Source organism: Leptodactylus fuscus, chromosome 10 (genome assembly GCF_031893055.1).
Source record: "Leptodactylus fuscus isolate aLepFus1 chromosome 10, aLepFus1.hap2, whole genome shotgun sequence".
In the NCBI taxonomy this organism is placed as follows: Eukaryota; Metazoa; Chordata; class Amphibia; order Anura; family Leptodactylidae; genus Leptodactylus; species Leptodactylus fuscus.
In genome coordinates, this window is record NC_134274.1 from 86,563,159 (window position 1) to 86,569,896 (window position 6,738).

A 6,738-nucleotide genomic window follows, 5' to 3' on the forward strand; every position below is an offset into this window, starting at 1 on the left:
ATTACCTGAGCCTGGTCAGGACTCCTTATATCGCAGCGATCTATAATGCTGGGTGTCCATGCCAGAAATGTAACGGAGAGACTTTACTCATGGTTCCCCACCTGCAGGCCCATGAACCGCTGCCAGAAAACGCTCCGCCACTGCCGGCCACAACATCTAAAGGTCAAACATGGCAGCTTCACAGCTCTAGTGAGTAACGGACCGGAATGACCCTAGCCTGACCTCATCACCCCTCTTAATAACTCGGACCAATCCACCCTTTTTCCTTAACCCTTTTCTTGCCTAATCCTCTCCCCTGTCATGCAGGCCCCATCCCTTATTGTCGGAGGCCTTTTCTCGATACTGGGAGCTCAGGCCTCTGTGAGTGACCCCTGCTGCACAGGCCCCTTACTCTGCTGTGACCTGTGCCTGTGCCAGAAACATTTAGGCCTGTGGCCCTTATGCACGGCCTGTTGCTTCTCTGTCTGACATACCACTAATTAATACAGGAAATTAATACAGGGCAAATAGGTCTTTCCCCACCAATAAGCGCCTTGAAAAAATCCTTAGAACAGATAACTGCAGAGATAACTGGACAAGAATTCCATTTTCTTTGACACAGTAGTACTGAAAAATGGCCTGTAATGTTATGCTTTGAATGAACAGTGAATAAGCCCCTAATTTCTTTCCCCACTGTTGAATTGAAAAGACGTGAGAACAGCTGAGTGCAGGTAATAGTGGATGAGAATTCACTGGTTTTTGCTGTAATGCACTGTAAGAGGCTTGCTGTGTTGCACTTTAAACACACAGATATGACTAATGAGCAGCGGTATACTCTGCACACAATGGCTAATAAGCCCCAAATTTCTTTCCCCTCTATTGGACACCTTTAAAAAGGCGTGATGAGCCGAGTGCAGATATTAGTGGATGATAATTCACAGTTTTTGACTGGAAAAAGGCTTCTTGTGTTGCACCTTGTACACACAGGTATGAGTAATGAGCAGCAGGATAGCGGCAGTGAGCGCTGCAATGTGGATTAAGTTTCTTTCTGTCAATGGCGCCGCAACCCCAAATTCTACTTCGATTTCCTCCCTATACTTTCCCTTCACTTGTAATCCTCTTCCCTGAACTTCTATCCATTTTCTATCACTGTCCTGAGCTCCTGATGATGTCTGTCCCTGCAGTAAGAGCGATGTGAAATGACTGCACCTAAAATGGCCGTTTAAAGGGCTGTGACATCACCGGACCTATATATTACTACATGTTATATTGTGTCCCCTTCCCCTATATATATTACTACATGTTATATTGTGTCCCCTTCCCCTATATATATTACTACTAGAGAAGAGCGAACAGTGAAATATTCGATATTACTCCACTAGTAATGCACGAACGGACTTTTTCCCATAGGAATGCATTGACCAGCGTTGATTGGCCGAATGCCATACAGACTACAGCATTCGGCCAATCAACGCTGGTTCTGCCGGAGGCTCGTCTGTGAGGAGGCGGTGTCTAAGATGGGTCCACAGCAGTCTCCATTGTGGCTCGATCTCAGGTATAGCAGAGTTGACACAGCTCTGTTACATCTGAGATGCAACAGAGCTGGCCATTTTGAATAGCCGCTCAATATTCGAACATCGAACCCCATTATAGTCTATGTGGAAAAATGCTTTGTTTCAGGGGATCCCACCATTCACCTCAGGAGAGTCACCAAGTCCACTATGACACCCCAGGAAATGATGCCAACACCTCTGCAATGCAACTGGGACAGCAGGGGAAGCATGTCTGGGGGCATCTAACAAGCCCAAGTCACTGTATTATGTCGGGATCCCTGTCAGCTTGTGATATGCGCAAGCTGACTTTTTCCCATAGGAATGCATTGACTAGCGTTGATTGGCCAGTGTACAGCATTCGGCCAATCAATGCTGGTTCTGCTGGAGGAGGCGGAGTTTAAGATCCGTCCACAGCAGTTTCCATTGTGGTCCGATCTCAGATGTAGCAGTGCTGACACAGCACTGCTACACGGAGAAGCAGCAGAGTTCAGCACACACAGAGCTGCAGCAGAGCTGAGTGTGTAGCATGGTTCAACGCATGCTGTACATTGGCCAATCAACGCTGGTCAATGCGTTCCTATGGGAAAAAGTCAGCTCATGCATATGACAAGCTGACAGGGATCCCGGCCAGATAGAGCCCCAAAGAGCTGGGTGAGTGACATTCCCCCCTAAATAAAGGTAACCCCTAGCTAACCTTCCTGTACATCTGTCCCTGTCTCACAGTCACATAGTTCACAGTCCCAAATTAATCAAATGTTTAATCCACCATTCGTCTAAAGTGGAGGTCACCTGATTTCGGCCGCCAATTCCTTTTTCTGATTTTTTTTCCAATGCCTCCATTGTTGTAGTTCCTGTCCCACCTCCCCTGCGCTGTTATTGGTGCAAAAAACGCGCCAGGGAAGGTGGGAGGGGATACAAATTTTTACTGTGTTTGCCTCGTGGTGTTCGATTGGAATCGAATACCTCGAACGCCTGATATTCGATCGAACGGTGTTCGCTCATCTCTAGTTATATTGTGCCCCCTTCCCCTATATATATTACTACATGTTATATTGCGCTCCCTTCCCCTATGTGTATATATATATATATATACAGTCCTATGAAAAAGTTTGGGCACCCCTATTAATCTTAATCATTTTTAGTTCTAAATATTTTGGTGTTTGCAGCAGCCGTTTCAGTTTGATATATCTAATAACTGATGGACACAGTAATATTTCAGGATTGAAATGAGGTTTATTGTACTAACAGAAAATGCGCAATATGCATTAAACCAAAATTTGACCGGTGCAAAAATATGGGCACCTCAACAGAAAAGTGACATTAATATTTAGTACATCCTCCTTTTGCAAAGATAACAGCCTCTAGTCGCTTCCTGTAGCTTTTAATCAGTTCCTGGATCTTGGATGAAGGTATTTTGGACCATTTCTTTCTACAAAACAATTCAAGTTCAGTTAAGTTTGATGGTCGCCGAGCATGGACAGCCCGCTCTCAAATGATCTGAAAACAAAGATTGTTCAACATAGTTGTTCATGGGCAGAATACAAAAAGTTGTCTCAGAGATTGAACCTGTCAGTTTCCACTGTGAGGAACATAGTAAGGAGATGGAAGACCACGGGGACAGTTCTTGTTAAGCCCAGAAGTGGCAGGCCAAGAAAAATATCAGAAAGGCAGAGAAGAAGAATGGTGAGAAGAGTCAAGGACAATCCACAGACCACCTCCAAAGAGCTGCAGCATCATCTTGCTGCAGATGGTGTCACTGTGCATCGGTCAGCTATACAGCGCACTTTGCACAAATAGAAGCTGTATGGGAGAGTGATGAGAAAGAAGCCGTTTCTGCACGTACGCCACAAATAGAGTTGCCTGAGGTATGAAAAAGCACATTTGGACAAGGCAGCTTCATTCTGGAAACAAAAATTGAGTTGTTTGGTTATAAAAAAAAAAAAGGCGTTATGCATGGCGTCCAAAAAGAAACAGCATTCCAAGAAAAACACATGCTACCCACTGTAAAATTTGGTGGAGGTTCCATCATGCTTTGGGGCTGTGTGGCCAATGCCGGCATCGGGAATCTTGTTAAAGTTGAGGGTCGCATGGATTCCACTCAGTATCAGCAGATTCTTGAGAATAATGTTCAAGAATCAGTGACGAAGTTGAAGTTACGCCGGGGATGGATATTTCAGCAAGACAATGATCCAAAACACCGCTCCAAATCCTCAGGCATTCATGCAGAGGAACAATTACAATGTTCTGGAATGGCCATCCCAGTCCCCAGACCTGAATATCATTGAACTTCTGTGGGATGATTGGAAGCGGGCTGTCCATGCTCGGCGACCATCACACTGAACTGAACTTGAATTGTTTGTCCAAAATACCTTCATCCAGGATCCAGGAACTGATTAAAAGCTACAGGAAGCGACTAGAGGCTGTTATCTTTGCAAAAGGAGGATCTACTAAATATTAATGTCACTTTTCTGTTGAGGTGCCCATACTTTTGCACCGGTCAAATTTTGGTTTAATGCATATTGCGCATTTTCTGTTAGTACAATAAACCTCATTTCAATCCTGAAATATTACTGTGTCCATCAGTTATTAGATATATCAAACTGAAATGGCTGTTATAAACACCAAAATATTTAGAACTAAAAATGATTAAGATTAATAGGGGTGCCCAAACTTTTTCATAGGACTGTGTATATATATATATATATATATATATATATATATATATATTACTACATGTTACTGTAAGCCGTGTACCGGGGTGGGCTCCCCAGGATACAGCGAAGTCACGAACAAAAGAAGTGAGTCCAACTCAATTTAGCAAAGACAAGATTTTACTTAGCTTAGTAACCCCCTTTACCCATAAGAACACTCCCGGATATTTACATGCACTCAGCCCGGAAGCTGAGACCCTGGTGTTATACAGCCCGGTGCCCACTGATGTGGCCTTCAATATACTCCAAGCTTTTACCTATCTGCAGGCTGCCCCTATACAGCTGCCTGTTACCTTCTATCACCCTAATACACAGGAACAATCCAGTGAGTGCAACACAGGCACCGGCAGTATAACACCAAGGCTTACAATCTAATCACAATACCCCTATTCCCCCAAGCAAAGTACAAGCAAGTAAATACAACAGTAAGTTAGCTTGCAAGCCAAACAGTGTGACGTTATACTGGATATTGCTCCCAGACTTCCTTAGAAGTTCCTTTCTGAGAGATAGAACTCTGCAGAATCCTCTGAGTCTCATTCCCGGTGTAGCATCTCTGCCTGTTCAGGTCACTGCGCCACCCTCTGCTCGCGTGTGGCGGTGCAGGAGGCGGGTGCAGTTTGGTTCCTTGCTTGGAGTATTTGGTTGTGCTCTGTGAGCGCGGCTCTAGTTCTGTGGTTGAGTTTGCACCACACCCGTCTTCTGCCCTCGTCTGCCTCGGTCCATGAAGTAGTTAGATTTGGTCTTGCCCTGTGGTTGGCGCCATGCCTTCCTGTCGGATCCGGGGCGGGTTCATCCTCCCCTATTTAGTCTTGGCTCACATTCACACTGGTGCCTGTTGTTGCCTTGTGCTTGCTGGCTTTCTCTTGCTGTTGATTTGCTTGTGTTCTTTATCGTGGCCTTGGCTTTTCCTACTGACTATTCTTTTGGACTTCGGTTTGGCACTGCGTTGCTTGGCTGTTACCGATCCCTGACTAGCTGACCTCCCTTTGTTGTTGTTTGTCTTGTCCGCATTTTGTGTGTCACATATATAGGAAGGGATCGTCTCCAAGTTGCCGCCTATTACATAGGATAGGGCCTGGGAAGAGGAAGGGACAGTGGGGGCTTCAGCTTAGGGCTCACTGTCTCTTGTGCCCCTTCCTCCAGGGTTCTCCAGCAGCTTTTGGGGTATTGTCATTTCAGCAATTCCCTAACAGCCGGCCACCTGACAGGTAGATAATTCCCCAGTAGTGCCGCCTGTGATTCTGGTTATGCCTAACTATCTAACTACAGGCTTTTACTCAGTGTCAAACAATATGGCGCCAAACTTGCAGTGTGATGCGTACACGGTTACTTCTGTGACGTAGCTTATAGCCTTGGTTTGCAACAGTTGGAAAAGTCTCCTCAGACAGCATGCGGTCTCACCGACAGGGTCACTTCTCATCTCACCCCTGCGGAACAGGGTCTCCACGTCATTACTCCAGGGACATACAATCTTTTCCCTCTGTCAGGAAGCCTCGCAACAGTGACCTCTAGTGGTCAAACAACAAAATGTCAATTTATGAAAAAAAAAGATAATTTACAGAAAGAGGAACATTCACTACACAAGGGCTGCTTCACTATCTTACATTATATTGTGTCCCCTATATACAGTATATTACTACATGTTACATTGTGTCCCCTTCCCTTATATATATTACTGCGTTATGTTGGTCATTCCCATATAGCGTACAATGTCTATATCAATGTAAAAAGATGAAAGTTCAAAATTCCCTGGAAATGGCGACAATTACAGAAAGTTCCAGAGAGAAACTTCCATCTGCGGCAATAGGAAAGGCTGGGTGTCACTTTGGTTGCTCCGGTCCTACTGCTAAGTGCTATTACTTATTGTGTGCCATCTCTCAAGTGCCCTCCAATCCTACACGATCGTACATAGTGTTATATATTTGGGCTGGTGCACGAGGTCTTAGACCAGAGTCACCATATTACTGATGAGCATAGTGCTAACACCAGACCCAGGCAGATCAGACCAGAACTCCCAAATGGAGCGATCCCACAGCCTAAGCCCCCCAGAGAAGCTAGGATTACAGGTACACGCCACAGCACCCGGCAGAGATAGAGGGATTCTCTACACATAGGAGACATCATTGCCCTGCAAATGACTATTTCAAAAAGTTGCAGAGACAAATTCACATAAAAAGACTGGGGGTCACTTTGGGCTACTCCAAGATGGCTGTTCATAAGTGCAATCTGTATATAAGTGTCCTGTCATCTGAGTAAAGACTGAATGTGGTTGTTCAGTGGCAGATCCAGGCTTTGCAGGGTCCTGGGCAATTGACTTTGGCGGGGCCCTACTTACTGGGGTCTGGGGTTCCCCCCCCTTCCCAGGATTTTTTGAAAAAGTTAGCCCTAAAAATGCATTTTTCCAATGCGATTCCTATTTTCTGCCATTACAATAAATACAATGCAGTAATACTCACAGGAGACGTCTCCCCACATTTCCCGTCTCTTCCCTTTGG